The sequence below is a fragment of the Protopterus annectens genome, chromosome 8.part0 (genome assembly GCF_019279795.1).
Source record: "Protopterus annectens isolate FY-2018-M chromosome 8.part0, PAN1.0, whole genome shotgun sequence".
In the NCBI taxonomy this organism is placed as follows: domain Eukaryota; kingdom Metazoa; phylum Chordata; order Ceratodontiformes; family Protopteridae; genus Protopterus; species Protopterus annectens.
In genome coordinates, this window is record NC_056741.1 from 99,029,593 (window position 1) to 99,052,851 (window position 23,259).

The 23,259-nt window shown below is 40.3% G+C and overlaps 1 protein-coding gene across 1 annotated transcript in view; it reads left to right on the top strand.

The window, feature by feature from the left end:
• Positions 1-23,259, top strand: part of LOC122808670 (CD209 antigen-like protein E) — an 827,142-nt gene that overhangs the window by 419,082 nt on the left and 384,801 nt on the right. The window lies entirely within an intron of this gene.

Genomic DNA, 23,259 nt, shown 5'->3' on the forward strand with positions numbered 1-23,259 from the left:
ATCGGTTTCACAATCATCATCCTAAATCTGCCTTATATTAGCTCTGGCAAGTCTTACCATATCATTACCCCTCTTCTTGATCTGTGCTAATCTGTGGTTCCTTTCTTCAACAGCTTTTGATGCCATAATGACCTGGGTCCAGGCATTTGCACTCCCAGTTTGTTTGCGTCAACCTTTTCCAAAAAGGCATTTTCCATATGTACTAAGAGCTGCCCTATGGATGCATTTTTCCTCATGGTTAAAATTGTCTTTTCTCTGTCTGGGTCCCTGCTGCTATATCATTCATTTACCTAAAACAAAAAGCAAAAGGGATATACTGTAGCTTGGTCTAGTCATCAGCCAAACCACACAGTGATGAAAGCATGCCTACTTTCACCACAAATAAATCAAAGATATGACTACAAAAACATTTATGTTGACACTGCACCCATATTCATGCACATACTGCAAGTCTAATTTTACCCCGATAAAATTGTGTCTTGTTAACCAGTACAACATCATTCACAAAAGCATACCAGTATTTGCAAACACTTATCATTACACTGCCATTTTATGCTGTTGCTAACAGAATTGTATCCTTCCCCTATCACTTTTCTGTATTTATACTACCGTGGTTTTTCATTGCTTCAAATTCCACAGTAAAGCAGAATGTATCCTGACAACACAATACAGTGATGGAAATGCAGTACAGCAGACTTCACTCACTTCAAGTTATGTACTAATATCCTGTACAGCGTAATCTATAAATGTAAATCAACATATTACAGTTATCTTCACATCACGATCAGTACTACTTGTTTATACATTTCCACTGCTACTGAACTCCCATTTAAAAATGATAATCATGTCTTTATTAACATGAATCAGCCTTTTCTGACATTCAATGAAAAAACGCAATCCTCCTTGAAATAAATGTTCGACATATTCAATATGTACTTCCCAATGATTTATAACCTGATTGCAATGTTAATATTATTTGATTCTTTTCACAATTTCCAAAAACACTTGCCACCTAACTCAGGTAACCACAGCTAAATATGGTGGTTTTAAATTTATTCACATAAAATTAAGCTCATTTATGTAGTCTGTATGCAAATTAGTCAGAGTTCTACTCATGTCTAACAATCGTTAAATGTGTGAGTGCATATGACAACGGTTTCACATATGCAGACCTTGGGTAGCCCTGTGCATGCTGGGATGAGTTGTGCTGAGCATGCTGGCCTCAGCAATGTGCAAACAACCTGGAGCTATCCCTATGCATAGAAAAGGAAAATGAAGTCAACAAAATGTGGCTTTTATAACAGTGAAGCATAATCCATGCCCAGTCTGCATACTGTGACACACCTTATCAAAGTAGCAACTCATGAAACAATGACATTTGGAATACAACATCAGTACAGCTTTAAATAGAATCTGCTTCACCAATTTAGTGAAGTAGTGCAAGTCCAATGTTTAATTATTGAACATTCCTGCAGAAAGACCATGTGCATACTTATCTGGAATCCCTACACAAAACACATGCAGCATTACAGTACAAAATGTACTTGTTCCTTACATAATGCCAGTTCTACTCACTGCACAGAACCTTTTGAACAACCTGGTGTAACTCGTATAAACAGTAAATATAGATGCTATATGAATAACTCTAGTAAAGAAGAAAAAATATTTAAAGTTAAGAGGGACTGTCAGATGAACACTAGCAATGGGCCATGCACCACACAGCATAGCCCACACATAACACTGCATGTCACACAGCATAGCCTGCACATAGCACTACATCTCACACAGCATAGGCCACACATAGCCCTGCATGTCACACAGCATAGGCTACATATAGCACTGCATGTCACATAGTATAGCCCACACATAACACTGCATGTCACACAGCATAGCCCGCACATAGCACTGCATGTCACACAGCAAAGGCCACACATAGCACTGCATGTCACATAGCATAGCCCACACATAGTCCTGCATGTCACACAGCATATGCCACACATAGCACTGCATGTCACATAGCATAGCCCACATGTAACAGTGCATGTCACACAGCATAGCCTGTACAAAGCACTGCATGTCACACAGCATAGCCCACACATAACAATGCATGTCGCACAGCATAGCCCACACATAGCACTGCATGTCACATAGCATAGCCCACACATAGCACTGCATATATCACTAATACTATAGGTGTTCTTCATAATGAATGAAACATAACCTGAATGACATTGTCCATAGGTGTGGACAATATACTCCGTCATTACATGGGCAACCATATACAATGCAGAAGCCTGTCGTATGGTGCCCCTTCCTAATTATGTTGGTTGGCAACCAGCACTGTCATAAGTTGTGGCTGGACCTATACTGGGAGCTGTAGTGATACCAGGAATATTACACAACCAGACCAGTACATGATAATATTGCACAGAATGCAACACATAGTAAACATCCTGCATGTGGTAACATGACCATTTTAATGTGTACCTGCAGACTGTTCCATGCAACAGAAATGAGCTTTCAGCAGGCCAAGCACTGTCTTGGTGCAATACATATCTTGGGCAGGGCAGTATTATGCCTTTCTTCAGCAGCTCCCATATGCTGTTGAAAAGGTGTCATGAGCCATGGCTCAAGTGGATAGCCTGCATCACATGGAAAATTTTAAAAAAGGAAAGAAAAGAAAAGTGGGGGAAGACACAACAAGGGCAAGGTGGTTTAGTCCTAAGCAATACATTTTCCAAGGAATAACTAATTAGATAATTAAAATTAAAATTTCCTTTTAATAGCGTTGTGATCATGAAGCATCTTACCAATGCAGGAAGAAGTGGTACAGTGAGTTTATGTGCAGGCAATGGGAATCACGGGCACTGCCAGGATGGAGGGCTGAGAACCTGGTGAAACACCCTGATGCATCCCACACTACCTGGGATGTACCAGACATGGAAATCACGGGCAGTTCCAGGATGCTGGGCTGTCACATTGTTAATGAATCCCGTGCATCACACATTAACAATGTGTGATGTATGGGGTTCATTTGTCTGGCAGTTGATAGAATGGTAGTGCTTCCTATTTCAGTACCAGTCACCCCATGATCATGATAGGGCTCTAATGGCAACATGGGTGCAATCTATCACACCAAGCACCTTAGTGAAAAAGTATCATCCTTTAAAATGTGCACATGGTTCAGGCTTAGTTCTGATATAACACCAGAAAATAGATGCACTGATCTACATGTACCAAGAGTATATTGAGGAAGTGCTGAAGAATCTTCGAGGCAGATACTCAGTGTGTCCCAAGTCTGTCTCTGGCAGGTCCCTGTAGCAACAATAATGAGGGTGGACAGGTATAAGAAGGTCATACCTATCCCAGTTCTGTCTGTGGGCCATACATACTTACTAAAACTCTTTAAATGTCCCTATCCACTCTAACTCTATCAGGACTTTCTTGATTATTAAAGTTATAATGAGTTAGTCTTTGTTTCTTTGCTTTCGTGGTCTGTGAGCACCACTGGGTAAAAACAGTTTTTGCTCTGCCAAAAAAAAGCACCCCACACCAAGAAATGGCTAGGTTGGCAGCAACAGCAAACATCTTTTCTAAATGCAAAGTAGATAGAATAGGTGCAATTTCACTTTTTATAATGCCTCTGTGGACTTAACAAAAATGCTTTAAAAAAGATTAAATTGAAAAAGAGCAGGAAGAGGGCTTGTTAGCATAAGCAGTTCTTTATAATTTATCATTTGAATCTCATCACGCCTTCATTTGCGTAAGTTTATTTGACGTGATCATGCATGAGTGCCAATGGCCTCTGTGAAATGTACCAAACCCATGTTTAAGCACAAACGGCACAAATTGCCATTACACCTGAGTGTAATGACTATGAATTTAACCCTATATTACATTTAGTCAAAAAGAGAGATGTAAAGTATTATTAAGTCGTTATTTTAATACCAGATTTAGGGCATATCAGAATTATCAGAGTTTTCAGAAAGACAATGAGGGCCCCAACATAAGAGATTCAAAGACTTGCAAGACAGATACACATTGGTGACAATTTCTGAAAGCAATTTAACTGTATGGTCTGGTAGTGCTGCATGGAACGGTAATTGATCAGTGATATACATTTTCCATATAAAGGCAACGATCCGTCATACTTTTGTGTCAGCAGATATGACAGTTCTATGGAAACAGGGGTTAGATTTCAGACAGGAGAGTGACTGTTGGTGACAAATTTGCTAGGATGGAGTAACAAGGCAGTTATACTAAACAGACAATATCCAAAAAACAAATAAGAAAAAGAAAACAGTTATACTAAATAGACAATATCCAAAAACAAAGAAAAAAAGAAATGATACTAGAATTGCAGCACTGGCTAAATAAAGATGTAGAGAGATTAATAATAATAATAATAGCAGTAATTATTATTATTATTATTATTATTATTATTATTATTATTATTACATTATTATTAGTAGTAGTATTGTTGTTGTTGCTCTTCTTCTTGCCGTGGGTTGGCATGATGGTTAAGCTGTTTATCGCTCAGACATAAGGTGCAGGATTTGATTCTAACCTTTGGGTGGAGAAATTTGGCTAGGCTAAAAATGGTTCAAAAATGCAGATAGCCATTTATACTCCTTTCATAATCCTATGGTTCCAGAGATATGAACATTTGTTTGAAATATGAGAGGATAATTTGATTCTGTCAAAAGGCTTAGACTCCACCCATTAGAAGTTACAGTGCAAACGTCCTGAGCTTCATTGGAGTGAATGAGTTAATATGTACCTTTATTTCATACCTGGATCGGATGCATATCTCTTCTATAGTCTTCACACATGCTGTTTTAAGACACTGACATTCTTTTCCTCTGCTTTCTAAGGTCCTAGACCCTGAACATTCCCTTGAACTCCTCCGCCTTTGCCACAGTCAACCTACAGCCTTCAGCCTAGTCTCTGTTGACCTTAGAATCTTCTCTAGTTAGGTGCCTACAGTTTTATTTGCAGTCTGTGATTCTATCTCTGTGCTGCTTTGTTAGCAGGAGGTACTCTACCAAAATTCCATGTTGACCACTCTTGTGTGAGTTACTTCAGAGGTGTAGCTGACTATTCTTGAGCTTTGGTGCATTCCTCAATCTGGAGCTCTCTTATCTTTAAGTTGAGAAGCAAAAATTTATTTTGCCCTTTTAAACTTTAACAAATTTTGCTCCATCTTTGGTAAGCACCTGCTTCAGTTTATGCCACAGATGAAGTGATACATAGCTTCAGTTCCGAACTCTGACTGTGAATGTAATACTACCATCTTATTGTTACATAGTGCTAAGGTGCTTCAGTTCGGACTGCAAATGCAATACCAGTATTCAAAAAATGCTGATAATGCATAGAAGACCAATTGCAGTCTGCCAATTAGGCTCCTTAACACTTTGCACATGGAAAGATTGCCCCTTTCAACCTACCCTAACTATCCCTCGTTGTTGTTGCGATTGTCTCCCGAAAAAAATCCAGCACAACAATGGAAGATTAAGTCCATTTAAAATAAAACTTTTAACATAGACCCAGTACAAATATATATATATATATATATATATATATATATATATATATATATATATATATATATATATATATATATATATATATATATATATTTATATATATTGGCAAATCATCTTTGTCAGGTTAAATTACACAACACAAGCTAAATAGCATCTAAACCATCTCATGTCCTTACAAAAAATCAAAACCATAAACCCTAGAAAACTGACTTAAATAACAACCATTGCAAATATTTTAAATGCATTTGTATTTGTGTATTAATATGCATTTAAGTAAATGTAACAGAGCAATATTGTCAACTGAAAATATATTACATTCAAACATTTTAGCTATTTATTTGTGCCACTGTCATTATCCTATTCCAAACATCTTAGCGGATACATTCCAGTAAAGAATAAAAAAATCAGGGAAAACAAAAGAAAAGGTAAGAATGAAAAAAGTCCTTCCAACTTTTGCAGACTGAAGATACTTATTACTTGCTTCCCTAAAAGCTATACAATTCTGGCATCTAAAGACCAAATGAAAAATAACACAATACTGCAATGCATTCAATGTATAATATATCTATATCTATCTCTCTTTCTATCTATCAATCCAGCTATACACATATCCACACACACACAGATATTTTTTATACACACACACACACACACACACACACACACACACACTCTCTCTCTCTCTCTCTCTCTCTCTCTCTCTCTCTCTCTCTCTATATATATATATATATATATATATATATATGAGATATATACAGAGATAGAGAGAGTGTGACATAGATAAGTGTAATTTAAGGCAGAACTAAATAAAATTATGCTGCTTATTTTTTTTTTTTGGTAGTCTCGCTTAAACATTCTAAAATTCTTTTTTTTTTCTCTCTTCTGTTTCACACTTTTGTTAAGGATTTTGAAATAACTTTGTTGGAAGAAATGCATGATAAACATAAAGGGTTTTTTAAGAACAGTGCTCATAACCTACACACTGTACAGTGTACGTGCTTATGTGATTTCAAGAATGATACAAAGAGCTGATAATTGGGGTGTAGTCACAATTCTTTATACATCTTATTATAAGATAAGTCAGACCCAGCAACTGCATCTGTTTTATAGATACATAACATGTTGAGGCTTTATTCCCATGCAGTACTTCCCTTTGGATGTCTGTCTATATTTGCAGGTTTAAGAATCATGATTACACATGATTTTAAAGCTGTTTAGTCCACAACAAACCAGACTGCATGGCCAATATACTGGTGGCACCACTCATTTAAAGAAAGAAAGTCCACATTGTTACATCTCTTTTGTCAATAGCAAACATGATTTTTTGAGCTAGATTTTTGTAATATCATCCTTTAAAGTCTACAGAATTTACACTACGTTTTTGATAATGTGCTTCTGTTTCTGTGTTGTATCCCACAATCCTACTAGAAGAAAGGGTTATGTGCTCTTTGGTTTGTAAATGGTATCCTAATTATGTGTCCTGATTTTGGATGAATGTACCTACTTTACAAGTGCCTTTTTAACATATTTCAGTACTGGCTGGTTGAGAAGTGTATAGCACAGTACAAATCACAGCTCTCTGACATTAGCTACTATATGTTGCTTCCTATGATAATGACAAAACAGCTTTCTATCATCAATTTGTAGCCTGCATGGATCTGGGACAATTTCATTTTCTTGTGTGTTCTCAATTAACAGTGACAGAATCTATAGTGTGGTATTTGTATTTACTGCAGAAAATATACAAGTCCCTTAACCAACCTCCAAGCAGACCTACTGTAACTGGTGAAAGGTACATGACTGAATTTTCATCTGACTTTGCTGTGATGTTTTGCAGATCCCTTTTACTTGTTTCAAACCTAACCTGCAGGATACCATTCACTTTTAATGTCACATGTCTAAGGTTCAGGTAAAGGTGAATTCTTTTTGTACCCTAGATGTACATACAATCCCTGCACGCTAATATTCATCACCATTTGGGGCTTGACACAATGAAATATTAGTTGGATGAATTTAATATTTATACTTTTGAAATGAATGACTTTATTATAACTTTTTTTTATTTTATTTTATTTTGGCAAGGATTGTTACTTGCAGTTCATGGACTCACCAATGGGTGCTTCTTCTGCACTTATCTTTGCCAACTTATTTGCAAGGTAATTTGCAAAAAGCTCAATTCATAAGGAATGCCATCAACAATTGGACCACCATTTCACAGTACAGTGAACATTAGGTGGAAACAGTAGAAACTAAATAAAAACTCACAGAAGCTATATTGCACATACATAGCCTAAGATGAAAGAAGAAGAAACTGTCTTAGAAGACATAAGAATAGCACTAAGGAAAGTGAAATCAGGGAAAGTAGCAGGTTCAGATGAAGCCATGCCAGATATGATCAAAATGTTGGTTGGATTAGAGAAAAAATGGTTCCTAAGAGTAGTCATACTTGTTATGGAGAGAAAGAAGTATCCCAGATAACTCGAGAATAAATATTGTATTGCCAGTGTACCAGAACAAAGGGGAATGTCATGACTGTGTGCAGCACAAGAGTGTTAAACTTCTGTTACACTGCGTAAAAGTGTTAGAGCAGTACTTGATAAATTAACATGCAGAGTAGTACAATGTACTATGGGAGAAGAGCAATTTGGATTTGGATGACTCATTTGCAGTGAGTCAGATAGTAGAGAAGAAACTGGAGATGAACAAAAAGTTAGACTGTGTGTTCCCAGTATTGGAGAAAACATAAGACAAGATCCCAAGAAAGCTATTTTTTGGCTGATCTGTGATGGTTTGAAGACCCATGAGCACCAGTAGAGCTAATGTAGGCTATGTCCAAGGACTAAATCACACAAGTACGGACAATGTTCAAACCTACAGAAGAGGTTTGAGTTGGAGTTGCTGCAAATCAGGGTTTAGCTCAGAATACTGGAAATGGACTACCTTATCATGCCCATCGACAGTGACATTAACAAAGGTGCTGTATGCAAATGATGTGGCATTACGTGCATATTTTAAACAAGAACTGGAAGCAAATAATAGGAGAAAGAAATCCAAAACTGAAGGCAAATTGAAGAAGCTGAGTATAGACAAGACAGTGGTATTGACAGCAAATGGGAGAAATGAATAGAAGAAAATTGAAATAGAAGAGAAAACAGTGGAACACATTAACAGCTTTTAGTATCTGGGAGGTGATGATGAGCAAAAGGGAAGTCTGATAAGGAGGCCAAATTTAGAATCAGAGGTGCTACAGCCAACTGGGACAGAGTGCCAAGGGTAGTGTGTGGCTGAAAAGTAAGGTGTACAAAACAGTACTGTGATCTGTATCTCCTTATTTTAAAGAAACCTGGGCAATGAAGCAATGCAGCTAAAGAAACCAGAGATGATGGAGACAAAGTGCTTGGCGCAGGTAGTTTGGTGCACACTGTGGGATAGATGATGAAGTGAGGAAGTCAGAGGAGCAGCTATAGTAGCTCCAATTACAGAGAACATCAGAGAAAATATTACACTATTTGGGGCACATGTGCACGAAAGTAGAAGGTGAGCTAGTGAAGAAGAAACAAGAAGAAGGCAAGAGGATACAAGGATGTCCAGTCAAGAGATGGCATGACAGCCCAAGAAAGTAGAGCATTACTGAATTGAGAGAGGTGGCTAGAGGTAACATGACATCATGACCCTATGTAGAGAAAATGGGAAAAAGAGAAGTGATAATGCTGATGATTATGATGATTCATTTTACGATGCACTGAAAATCATGTCTGATGTGTATATGATTATGTGACATTGCTTTTAGAGAACTGATGACTTATCTGAAAAGATACTACAAATGCACTGATGGATTTTTTTCATTATTACAATCAAACATCATTTGATATAAAAATTGTCATTGTACTATGTCATTTTCAAATTTTTTTTTATTTTTGTTATCCAGCAGTTTCCATCCTCAGTGCTTATCAGAAATGTCTCAGATTGTAAGAATTAAATATTTTTGTTCATCTGAACAAGATTATAAAAGTTTGCCTGGGGCTCTGAGACATACATTTCCATGTAGTGGATACTTTTTAGATCAGTTATGCTCAGTTCAGGAGGCTAACTCATTCAGCCATAATGATAGGAGACAGAGGACAGAGAGTAGCCCTTAGGGGAGAGAGAGGCATGATTACTCACTAGTGAGTGTCATTAAGATCTGTGGGAGATTATGAAGTGTGACAGTAGAGTCTCCAGCACTGTTTATTCCATTAAACATATTTAAGTAAAGTAGTAATGTCCTAAATACAGAAAACAATGTGTTTTTTTTGGCCCTTGGACAGTATTATGCACCAAAACAGACAATAAAAGAATCTTTCTAAATCAAAGCTACAGCAATAGCAACTCATAAGTAAAGCAACTGCTACAGAGAGGACGATTTAACCAAATTACCAATACTGCTTTAGCAGTTAGAATCAGACCCTGAAGCAGGTATGTATATGTATGATTTTATTAAACAATTGAAACTTCAGATGTAATCTGTTCCAAAGTATATATGTCATTTTGCATATTTTGACTCAGAAAATAAAGGAAAAAAAGCTAATATGGCTGACAGTGCAGCTAACTGTTGAACTACAGTTAGAAATTATTGGCTGGGAAACAAAATGAATACTGAACCAAAGCATTCACAGTGAGGAAAACCTGACAAGAACCTTTAAGGAAGAAAAAGCATAACAAGCTTGCTGCATGCAGCAATGTCACCTGTAGACTTTCATAATATATCTAATGGAGAAACTGTAAACAGTGCATTGAAACTAAATAATTGCCAGCTAACTGTTCCTAATGTCTCTGATGTTCCAACTTGTGGTCAGATAATAATGGGAAAAACTGATAATTTAATTATCAAGGTCATGCATCTGGCTAAGTTATCCAGTGAGACTATTCAGATAAAGCAGCTGTTAGATGTGCAAAAAGAAGAGCTAGAGCATTTTAAAGATTTTTACTCTAATTTAGAGGCAGAACATCTGGAAATAGAAGATAAGCATGATGCAACATATTGTGAAAATGACAAATTGAAAGACACAGATTAATGCTTAAAGATAAAATGTTGGTCTTTGAATTTATTTCAAGAAAATTAAACATAAGAATTATTGGGGTACCTGAGCACTTAAAGTTTAAGAAAGCCTCTTTCTGAGACAATAAAAATCTAATGAAACAGCCCCAACAAGGGATGCTAATGTCAAAGAATGATTTTGAACTGATTTTTGTTAATTGAGTGGGTTGACTGACAGCAGGATATAACTGATTGTATCTGATACTCAGAAATAAGCCTAGCTTAGGCCTTTCCCATGCCCATACTCCGCATTCCCTTCTTCCCTAACCTCTCTCTAAATGTCTCTATCTCCACCCACCTAATCATACGTATCCAATCAACTTTAATCCTGTGCAGCAGTCTTTCTTTCATTTTTCTATTACTCTTGCTATCCATACAGGTTGTATAATTAAAACTAACCATTGTCCTCAGTACTACACCTTCTATCTTCTCATTATACCAAAATCTACCAGAGTGTTTTCTACAGCTTATCTCCTCCTATAAGTTACAATAATTGCTTCTGCTTTATATTCACCTTTGTCCTATTATTGCCCTTCCCAAAATTAACATTTGCATGACCTTTGTTTTTCATCATGTCATCACTATGCCACTATACAGCCTTTCACTCATCATATTCAATCACTTTTATTTCTCCCAAAAGCACACACACTCTGGAACAAAACTGTACTATTGTATATCAGATCACGTTCCTTTTATGACTACTATATTGAAGCTCAGATCTTCTTCTAGAAGTATTTTTATAGACAAGACAATTTATTAGTACCTACCATAAAGAATTTTTGAAATTATACAGATTCCAAAGATGTTTAATTTTTTGCACATGGGTATCCTTTAAGGTATTTAAGGCAGAAATTATTTCAACTTTCATTATAAGAAAAGGATGGGAACTTGCTGTATTTTTAATTGGCTTGTTTTATTAGACTCTTTTTATGAATTAAATCCATAAAAATATGTGCTTGTTCAAAATGAAAAGAACACTGTCTAGTTGAGACTGATATTCACTATTTCTTTGAACATGGATATTTTGATAAACCAAAAAATTATTTTAATGTTACATTACAAGATGTGAGCAGCAAGTTACTCATTTAAATTGGATTTTACAGGAAGTCATCTTATTTTGATGTTGTACATTATGTAAGGCATAAAATAAATGTTCGATTAAAAACAGACCCCTGGATTTAATAAACTCTGTGTAGGAATACTTTGGCTGTGTCTGCAGCTCTCCCTCAGCAGCATGACTTGCATATTAATGAAGGTGCGCTACTGAGGGAGAGACATGTACACTGTTACTGAATCAGTGTAGGGGGTGTGTTACAGTGTTCAGAGATGTGTAACTCCCTCCCTACACTGTTAAAGTGCCATATGACACTAAAATATTAAATGTGTGTCACAGCCAGTATTAAAATATATATATGTAGGGGGTGTGTTGCAGTGTCCATAACACCCCCTGTACTCTCAGAGTGACTTATGGCAGTGAAATTAAATGTGAAAATATATTGTCCCTATTATTTTTATTTTGTTTTCATTCATTTTTTTAATTTTTATTTTGTGTATTTGCAAGGTGCAGTGTGGAGCTTAGCAATAAACATATGCCAGACATCTAAAAATAGAAACTGGATGCTTTTAATTTTATCAGAAAAGGTCAAGTTTAAGCATAGCTGATCAGGTTTGCACAATGCAATGCGGTGCTGTGCTCAGCAGTGCTTAAATATAAATAAGAGGTATATAAAGCATTATATTGGAAATCTTTATTGGCTGAATGGTTAGAGTGGCAGCCACATGTGCATTAGGCTCACAGTTCAAATCCCAGCCATTCAGCTTTTTACATGTGATAGGGAAATATTGTAAATGTTTTTTTTTTTTTTATGTATACATTGAAATTTGTTAACTGGGTTAATCCAGCTTGACCAGAAGCCCATTTTCAGTGGAGACCCAAGTATAAAAGCCCCAGTTACACACACGTTTCCAATACATTAAAGTTACACTACCAGATAATGTAGTGAAATGCATATGTTTAGGGGATATGAAGTAAAACAGATAGACATAATAATAAATTATCTTTAAAGAACAAATCGTTTCAATACTTTTTTGTTTCATGTGTGAAAACTCTAGTTTGCCCTTTGCTAAACTCTGCTAAGCTAAGCCAAGCAATGCTTAAACAGCACCTGTTTTATCAGTACTTAGCAATGTGCAGCTCTGCTTAGCTGGTGTGAACACTGCTAAGAAGTCCCAGTCTAAGCAGTCCTCAGCTCAGCTATTCGGGTTTGTGCAGTGCTAAGTGGTGCTTAGCATTTTTAAAAATGGACCAATGGTGGCAAAGTGCAGGAAAACAGCCTTATTTAAACTGAACAGCTGGAATACAGCCAGAACCTTTTGGAGTTTAATCACTGCAAGAGCTACGGCTGGAGTTGGAGAGGGAGTGCTCTCCTGGGTGCATGGCTGGAGCATTTTGGAGTCCAGGGTCATTGTCGAGCTCCTTGTCAAAGACCAAGGTGATAGACTGTTGCAGTGCCAGTACTGGGGCTCTGAATACAAGTCCAAGGCCTGTGACTGTCTGGCATGTGACATTACCACTGCTACTGGAATCCCCTACACTGGTGAGCATTTGCATCATCATTATGATGACCTGAAGTGAAGAAAGGGGGAGCTCTTGATCCAGTGGTCCCAAGACCCTCGGGACAACAATGCCCCACAAGTTTGTAAGTAGAGTCACCATTGTTTTACCAGTTTACCAGAGGTGAGAACTCGCAACTTGGAGGCCCATGCAAGGCACCTGGCCAAGTTGTGCTGAGAGTGTGGTAAGTACAGATATATCTTGCAATATTTAGTAATCTAATTAAGAAAGAGTACAGTACTAACTGCCAGTAGGTATACTCTGTTTTGAGTGTACTGCAGTGAATGTGTTCATAGACCATGGAGTGATATATGTGAGCATTGCCAGGTAAAGTTCTATATAGATGAAAGCATAAAACTTGGTAATGTTAAGGAAAAAAAGTTGATACTACAGTAATAAAGTGTTTAGGACTACCATGTGTATACCGTATTAATAATACACAGCTGATAGACCAGCATCAACTGTAGCAGCATGCACATTCAGATAAAAAGGATGTATGACACTCACATTTGTCTGTCTCCTTACTGACCCCATCACACATTGTTAAACAAGACACTGCTAAAGAATCGGAAAGTTTGTTAACAATGGCGAGATATAGCAGGCAGGACTGTGGGCAGAACACATCAATCCAAACAGTGGACAATATTTCTACATACCCTCTGTGATGCTGTAGCTCCCACACTTCAATAATGTCCTCCTCACAGGCCAGGAAAAGGGGCACGGCCTGCATGAAGGCCTTAATTATAGCACTGTGTTCCCATACCATTTGTTATGGAAAAGGCAATCCAGCTATTCATAGGTTCCTAGGTTCATAGGTTCATACTAGGCTATCTGCCCTAGGGCATTTATAAGCCTAGCCAGAATGTGTTTGGCTTTCGCCATGCATTTTAAATTAATTTTGCTATGCCCTTTTTCAAGGTTAGTATACTGTGCCTCTGTCTAACAGTGACACAGAAGTGATACCCAGGTTAAACCTACGATCTCCCATCCACTCATCAAAATTCCTCTTGAAGAGAGTCAATGAAGGACTCTGCCTAACCTGGACTGGGATTTTATTCCAGAGTGAAGGGAGCCTCTGGGTTATGAATCTGTCCCTCCAGCATGTCCTATTTATTTCAGTGCTGAGGTTCCAGTCTCTCGAGCGCGTAGCTCGATGGGATTTGGATTTTCTGAGGTGCAGCATGTCCATTAATTCCGGGTTGGACATGGCTTTATACGTCAGGCACAGATTTCCCCTGAACAGGCGGTATGCCACTGAGTAGAGCTGGAGTTTCTTTAACCGGGCAGCATATGGCATCTGTTTGAGCCCTTTGATCCTCTTGGTGAGGTACTTTTGGGGTCTTTCCAGTTGCTGCAGGTATCTGGTAAGGTACATCCCAAAAGGGGCATTGTACTCAATTATGGGCCTGATGAGGGATGAGTAAAGAGGCATGATGACCTCCCCTGATCTAGATGTGAATCCCTTCATGATTAGGTGGGCTATATAAAATGTTTTTCTAACCACTTTGGCCACGTGGTTGTCAAATGAAAGACTGCTATCAACTTGGGTCCCCAGGTCCCTAATTACTTCTTCTGTACTTAATGGATTACCACCTATGTGGTAATTTGTGGGCACTTTGTTTTTGCCAAAGGGATGACTATACACTTTTGGCGTTTAGCTTGAGGCCATGGCTCTGGCACCAGTTGTCTGTTTCTATGAGGCCCTTTTGGAGGATGCTTGTGTCGGCTGGAGAGTTGATTATGGCGCCCAGTTTGCAGTCATCTGCGAACTTGGTCAGCCACAGTCCTTCCGTGTTGGCCTGTACCTCCCAGAAATATATACCGAACAAGAGAGGTCCCAGGACTGAGCCTTGTGGGATGCCACTTGTAACTGATTTGGAGTGTGACATGGCTCCATCAATTCTAACCATGTGGGTTCTGTCCTTGAGCCAGTTTGCAACCCATCTAGTGACATAGGGGTTTATATTTAAGCTGGTGAGCTTATCTATAATGCCCGAGTGGGGTATTGTATCGAAGGCTTTTGCGAGGTCCAGGTAGGCTGTGTGGACCACCTTCCCCTCATCAATGGCCTTGGTGACTGTTTCAAAGAAATCAACCTGGTTTAAGAGGCAGGATCTGCCCTTAACAAAGCCGAACTGGGTAGGATACAGTGTCTGTAAGTCCCCAATATCTTTATTTATGAGGTCCATGATGATCCTTTCCATAGCTTTGCAGACCAAGCTAGTCAGGCTTATGGGGCGATAGTTTCCAGGATCCGTTGAGGCACCACCTTTGTGGAGAGGGACCACTGTTGCTGTATGCCACTCTTTGGGTACATATCCTGTAATAAGGCTGAGATTGAACAGTATTTTTATGTTTGGGTTTAGCTCTTCTTGGAGTTCATGTAGGATGCAGCCCGGGACACCGTCTGGTCCCATTGATGCTGTGTTTTTTGCTTTGGAAATGGCGGCTCTTACCTGAGCATCTGAGATGTCAGGGGGGCAGCACTCTGCTGGGATAGATATTTGCCCTTTTGGTGGGGAGGGGGGGAGAAGTTTGCGCTGAACCTGTCAGCTAGGATGTTGGCAATGTCTGTGGGTTTGGTGTATTTTTTGTCATTTTGGACTAATTCTGAGCGTATCTGGGAATTCCCACCCAGGTTCCTAACATAACTAAAGAAAGCCTTGTAATTATCCTTAGTGTCCTGTGCAATTTTTCTCTCGAAGCTGGCCTTAGACGATTTTATGAGTGCCCGTAGTTTTTTGCTAATAATGATCACAGATGCCTTCCCTTTTTGGGATTTTGCTCTATCATTTAGTAGTTTCCTCCTTCTATTGTATAGTTTGTTTATGGCTGGGGTCCACCAGACAGGACGTCTGCCTTTGGAGGATTGGGTCTTGGTTTTATTTGGGATTGCATGATCCATACATTCCTGAAGGTGTTCATAGAATGCATTTATAAAGGATTCTGCAGTCTGGGCCGTATTTTCCACAGGCCCAGGGACTTTGAAGGATTCCACCTCGGTTTTGAGGAGTGTGAAATTTGCTTTAGAGAAGTTTTTCACTGTGGTTTTCTGGGAAGTAGGTGGGGTCGGGATGTGAATATCCAGTGAGATTAGTTTATGGTCTGATCTTACCAGTGAGGGATACACTTCTGGTCTGGAGCATAGAGTCCCCATGTTGGTGATGATCAGGTCCAGTATGTTTTCCCCTCTTGTGGGAGTGGTAGAAAGTTGTTCCATAGCATTTGAGTTTATAAATTCTAGGAACCTTTGGGCTAGGGTGTTGGAGCTAGAGTAATGCTCCCAGTCTATGTTTGGGTAGTTGAAGTCACCCAATATAATGGTGTTTGGAGAGACCTTCATATTTTCCAGTGTTCTGAGGAAGGCTGAGTGGGGTTCCTGGGTTTGGGAAGGTGGTCTGTAGCAGGCTATAAACTGGAAGGCAGTTTTACCCACTGTTAGTTGTACATGGATAGTCTCTGATTCTTCATGCTGTGCCACCAACCTGGAGGTGTGGGTATCTTTGACGAATATTGATACTCCCCCTCCTTTTGTGGTTCGGTCCAAGTTGTGGGGCTGAAAAGCATGGTATGAGGTATAACCTGGTAGTGCTGGGGTGCTCTCGGGAGCTTTGAGACAGGTTTCTGTTACTGCACAGATATTGATGTTCTCCATGCTAAGGAGAGTTTCGAGTGCGTGCATCTTGAGGTTTAGACTTCTGGCGTTGAGTAGCATTACTCTTAGTTTCTTATCCCTTGTGATACCTATGGAGGTAGGTTTGTCTTTTGAGCCTTGCCTAAAAAGACACTATGGGGGTAGCAAGAGCCTTTGCCAATATCCAAAAACTCAGGGGTGACAGGTGCAAGCCGTCCCTAGCGAAGCATCGTGGCTTGTCAAGCATGTAATCCCAGGCTGACAGGCATTGGATCCCCTTTGAATGACACCAATACTTAAGCCAATTGTTGAAATTAATCATCTTATCTTCATATTGTGGCATCATTCTTGGTGAGGGTAAGATGCTACTCAAGGTCAGGGTCATACCGGCCTAGGCCACATGCTCAGAGAGCTCCTCTATGTCTCTTTTCATGTAGTCCAGGGAGGTATGTCTCAGGTCATTCACACCAGAATGGACAATGACTGAGTCATATTTTTACTTGCCTTGGAGTGACCTGAGTGCTTGTGTTATGAGGCGGATCCTAGCGCCCAACAGGCAGCTCACCGTGACCTTCTCCTTGTTCAGCCTGGTGAGCGGGACGTCAGTGTGCCTGATGACAGAGTCACCTATTACAAGTGTATCAGGTGTGTTGTTTAGCCTTAAGGGCTGTGACTGTTCGGCACACTGGCTTTGTGAGCTATGTGTTGCACATGTTTTGTTTTGGGGTAGCGGTTGCTTGGGTGTCTGCTTTGTAGGTCTCTGCTGCTTAGGCAGATTTTTATTTAGAGCCTCTGAGTATGTGTTTGTGTGTTTATGTGTTTGGTTTGCTGTCGTGGTAGGTCTATGTGAGACTGGAATTGTAGTGAGTGTGGTTTTCTTCTCCTCCTGACTGGTTACGGCAGTACTGAGTTGAGAGAGCTTAGCCACCAGTTTGGCTATATGGATGCATCTCTCACATGTGTTGGAATTTGTTGGGAGGAGGAGAGGGTTGTCTGTGTACATGAGGCAGTTGTAACATTGCCTCAAGATTCCCAGATTCACCAGCTGGACCAGAGAAGAGATTGACAACTGACCTTTGGACATGCTAGAATAGTATTGGGAATTCCTTTATAATTGAAAAAAAGGGCCAATGAGGAACAAGGTACTCAAGGGAAGTTTGTGAGGGTGTAGTGCTTTTAATTTTTTAGTGCTGACTTATATAATTGCTTTAGTGAGCAAATGCCAGGTAACTTAAATGCAATGTTACAGGTAACTTAAATGCAAAAATGACAAACAGTAACTTTCTTTTAAGTGAAACAAGGAAATAAGTACAGTAAGCAATGCAGATATTACTAGGGATGCACAAAAGCACTGAAAAGCTGCATTTTAGGTGGTATTAGCGTTTCAGGGAAATAAGCAAACAAACAACAAGCATACAAACAAAGCTAGATTCAGCAGGCCTGGATCTAGTCTATGCTACAGCAAACAAGGTGTACCAATTTCAGTAAGAAGCAGTTCAAATATGCAGGCACTATAAGCCTTTAACCAGAAATTCCCAGCTCAGAAGGGCAGAGTCCAGCCTCTCCTCCCACAAGAGTGCAGACCACGAACCCTTTTAATGTAAAATAACTGGCCTGAAACCCAAGTGCTTAAACCAGAATTAATACACTTTTAGAATAACAGACACTGAGCCCTCAATCAGCAGTTCCCAACTTAGAAGGATGTAAGTTACCTGTCCTGCCACCACAGTGCAGGCCACAAACCTTCTTAATGTAAAACAACTGGTCTGAAGCCCAAGTGCTTAAACTAAAAGGCTTAGAATGAGTTATACCAAGCAGTAATAAATACAACGGAGTACTTTTAAGATGACGCAAAAGCAAAATAAAGTAGGAAGAAACACAAATACAGTAAAAGCAGAATTTTTTATTTTTTTTTTTGTTCTGGATGCTATTAGCAAGTGTGAGTCACAGATTGGTGCACAGGCAATCACCTGTTCATGAGCATTACCTACAAAAGGCAAGCTGCTGCATATGGTAAACAGGTCTGAGACTTTCTTCATGAAGACAGACTGTGATTTTCTACTAAAAGTACTGCTGGATTTCTTCTCACAAAGGAGTACAGCACTATACCAGGTATGTCATAGAATTAAGCATGTAATGGAATGCAGATGGGAGGATGCAGTCATGGGAAATTGGAATTTTAACAGTAGGTCTCAACAAATATCTTGGAATGACATGTTGCTGTTAGTCTGCTGTCTACCACTTATGGCCATCACTTTTGGCATCATGTACTGTCAGTGAGCCCCTCTCAGGGTGTGAATATCATACAGGCTTAGTTCAAAGATTGTCCAGTTGTCCCTGACCATTCCCAATGTACTCTGTCTTGGTCACTGTGTACTCCACACCTGTATGTCACTCCCTGACACCTATAGCTAGCATACCTGGTGACTCCTGCAGCAGGACAGCAGGTTATAGGCAGTAGTAGTGAAGGGACACTGTCTTTGCCTCAGCAGCAGTGTGTATGTATTGAGCATACAATGTAAGGGAATTAATACAGTATCAGATATTAATGTACCATTACTGTGTTCTAAGGGGTCTGGCATGTCACAGACACATTCTCCACACTCTGGGGACAACCATACCATATTGTCCAACTGGTTTTCAGAAATCCACATTTGTCTGACAGGGGTTCTACATATATCAGGCACATGTACACATTCTGCAAATGTCTTGGTACTGCAGATGTTGGACACCTAGGAGGACACCCGACACCACATATGCACTGCTCGCACTTACTGTATAGCACAGATGTTGCTGGAATGCCCACATGCACTTGTAGTACCACTCACCTATTTGTCGGATGTAGGCTGTATGACATGGTACTGTAATGTTGCCCATAGAGGACACACCAGATTCGATGGCAGTGATTGGTGTGGACACATAACAACATAGTCTGTCACAGCACTCAGGCCATGACTGTTATACCTGATACTAAATGAGGTTACTAGGCTATGGGCCTTGAGCACCCATATGGCTAGGCCAGATGTTAGCCCATGGGTATGCAAGGCAGCACCTGATCCCCAAGTCCAACAGGGGCACAGGTGGTATCCCAAGGGTGCAGTTAACCATCCAGTTATCCAGGTTCCGCCTGATGTGTACAGGGTGACCATTCCACAGCAGGGTAAGTATGTGGGACACACATTTGAGTTGCCAACAAGCCCAGTTCATGTCACACACCAGGGTGAGGGCATGTGTGTGTATGTGTGTAGGTGTGTGTGTGTGTGTGTGTGTGTGTCTGTGTGTGTATGTGTCTGTGTGTGTTAACAGAGTGGTGTATCAGTTACACTTGTGCAGCTGGCAATGCTGAGTCTCTGATTGCCTTGCATGCCACACAATGTTCACTTCTGAGGAATATGTATGAAACCGGGTAGGGGGTTGGGCATATAGGCTGTCTGTGTATGGTAGAGGTTTGAGGTCCTGGTATTCCATGGTGGGGAAACTCTGTGATGTCCAAAGCTGCTGCATGTGCTGTGTGATGTGAATGATGAACAGGGAATTATGCACAATAATGGGCCTTATTGGATGGAATACAGGGATGTTCTGATCCCATGTCCCTTGTTGACATACCCTTATGCATGAGGTGGCCCATGTTGAAAGTTTACCCTACAATGGAAGCAATATTGTGGTGAACTGTCATGTTGCCAAAGACCTGTGACCACAGATCCCTCATGACTGCTTTCCTGCCTAGGATGTTGTTAGTACTGTGATAATATGTGGGGATGTCACTCTCCTCAAAGGGGTTGGCACTGCATTTCCTGGTGTGTGTCCTGAGGCGATGTGTCTGGCAACCATCGTGTATCTGTGTGACACCCTCCTAGGCAAAATGTCCACATCACTAGGAAATCTGGTGATGAGATACAGCATGCATTCATCTGCAGACATGGTCACCTATAGGTCAATGGCTGTTACCTGCACCTCAGAAGTCTACATCACACATAACAGAGGCTCAATCACAGAACAGGTTATACTGCTAGTTATGTATGAACTGCTTGAGGTGGATTCCCCTATGTGGAATAGGTGGGTTGTGTCAATGCGCCAGTGTGCTACCCTTATGGCAACATATGGTGTGATGCATACTTGGGAGTCTATATCTATGACGGCCAGGTGGGTTATATTGGCAAAGACTTTGTCCAGGTCAAGGTAGGCAGTTTGCACTGTCACACCCCAGCCATGGCTTTAGTGACTGTGTCATAGAGGTCAACCGACTGTAACAGACAGGAGCCTTTCCTTGACAAAGAGTAACTGTGCATGAGGGAGTGTGTGCACGTCAACAATGTCCTTATTAATGATGGTCAGCACAAACTGTGCTATGGCCTTGCAGAACAGCCTAGTTAGGCTACTGGGTCTATCATGTGACTGAGTGGTGGAAGCCCCACCTTAGTCTAAAGGGGTGACAGTGGTTGTCCTTCAAATGGCTGGGACAAAGGCAGTAGTCAGGCATCCTTTGAATACAGTGCCTTATGGTGTCGCAAGGTTATGCTTGGGGTCATGTAGAATGCATCCTGTGATGTGATAGACTCACATGACAGATGTATATCATGACCTTCACATGGCAGTGGTGACCTGTTCCCTACATATATGAGACGGGGTAGGTTCTGTGGACATCTTGATGTACTAATGGGGAAGACAGGGGGTGAAGCCTACATTGATGCTGTCAGGCATCCAGTATGCAATACCTACAGCATTGGTATAGCTGGCATCCTTGACCACCACAAGTGAGCAGATAGGTGCTTCCTGAGATGTGTCAGACATATGTGCAGTAGGGGAGAGGATTGTCTATAGTGGATGTTGACAATGTAAGATCTGTGTCTGTTGTGCAGGTTTCCAGAACTGATCCCATTCACCTGTTTACACTAAGGAGACATTGCTCCAATATGGGCACCTGCCGCTATTTTGTCTCGGACAATGGTATGTCATCCCTGTTATGGACATTATGTATTGCAGATGCCTACCAGACAGGTGTACATATACTAGCAGAGGACGATGTAGTCCTGTCGGGTATACCTGACTCCATTCATTTATACAAATGCACATATAGCACTTGTGTGTATGTGTGGATATTGGTGCCAGTCCTTAATGAGGGAGTGGGGTCTGTGAGGCTGTGTATACCCCTCCAGGAGAATGTACTACACATTGGATGTGTATATATGGCTGACCCTAGCATGGCATTGTGGGAGATGGTGACTGCAATGTTATTGCATGATGGTTGCTTTGCCATGGAGGATGACACTGTAGGGATGCTGCAGTGGCAACTTGTGTGGTGTAATATCAACTGCAAAACACCTTCACCTCATGTGAGGGAAGCCCCCAGCTGCACTGAGGTGTTTGTAATTCCACTGTTGATGGCTCTCTGGTCATTTGTGTGCTGGCATGGGTACATCTTCCTATGTATGTTTGGATCCTTCAACTGGCTTAGGATGAGAGTACAGACCCGATTCATAATACAGTTGATAAGGTGCATATAGGAAGGATTGGGCTTCCTGGTCACATGTTGTGGCCAGTAGGTAGCTATGAGTTGAATATGTTTGCTGGTAATTGTGAACTGTCCCTACAGTGTCCCTTGTGCATCTTGCTGGCTGTAAAGCATGGAGGTGTGTATGTGTCTCATATACTGAAACCCCATGTCCCATGGCATTACTGGCTACACTTTGGGTTCTGAATGTATGATAGGATGGCTGACCATGTAAGGTTGAGGTGCTCTCTGCAGTGTTCAACCATGTCTGTGTGACTGCACAGATGTCTGCATTTCCCAGGGTTAAGAATGCTTGAAATGAGGGCATAGGTGCTGGAAGCAGTTGAAGACTGGGGGGGGGTGAGAGGGGCACTTAGTGATCTAAAAATGGCAATTTTTTAAAAACTATTTACTACCACGACAAAGGTTCACTTAGAGGACCTTTTAAGCTTAGCCAGTTTCCCTTTTGGTGCTTGAATTAACATTTCCTGATCGGTGTTACCTGTCCTATGGCTGATAATTGTACATTAGTTCTAGTGAAAATAACTGATCATACCATAGATAATTTGAAGGGACCCACGTAAGGGATGCAGCATTTAGGAACTGCATCTATCCATTAGTGCACAAGGGGCAATCCTGGAGTATTCTATTACCTATCCTTAGATCCAAGTTGCATTTGAATATGGACAGGGATGAGCTTTGTTTTACTTGAATGGATAGTGTGTTACTCCCTGCTGCTCCAGCAGCAGCCCCCTCCCAAGCCACTCCAGTGTTCCATTACTTGACTATTTCTTCTCAGTTAGCATAAACGATGCTCAAATCTGTCAGCCTGCATACTGCTTTCTTATTTACTTCTACAATGATTACAGAAATTGAAATAAAGTACATATACTAGCA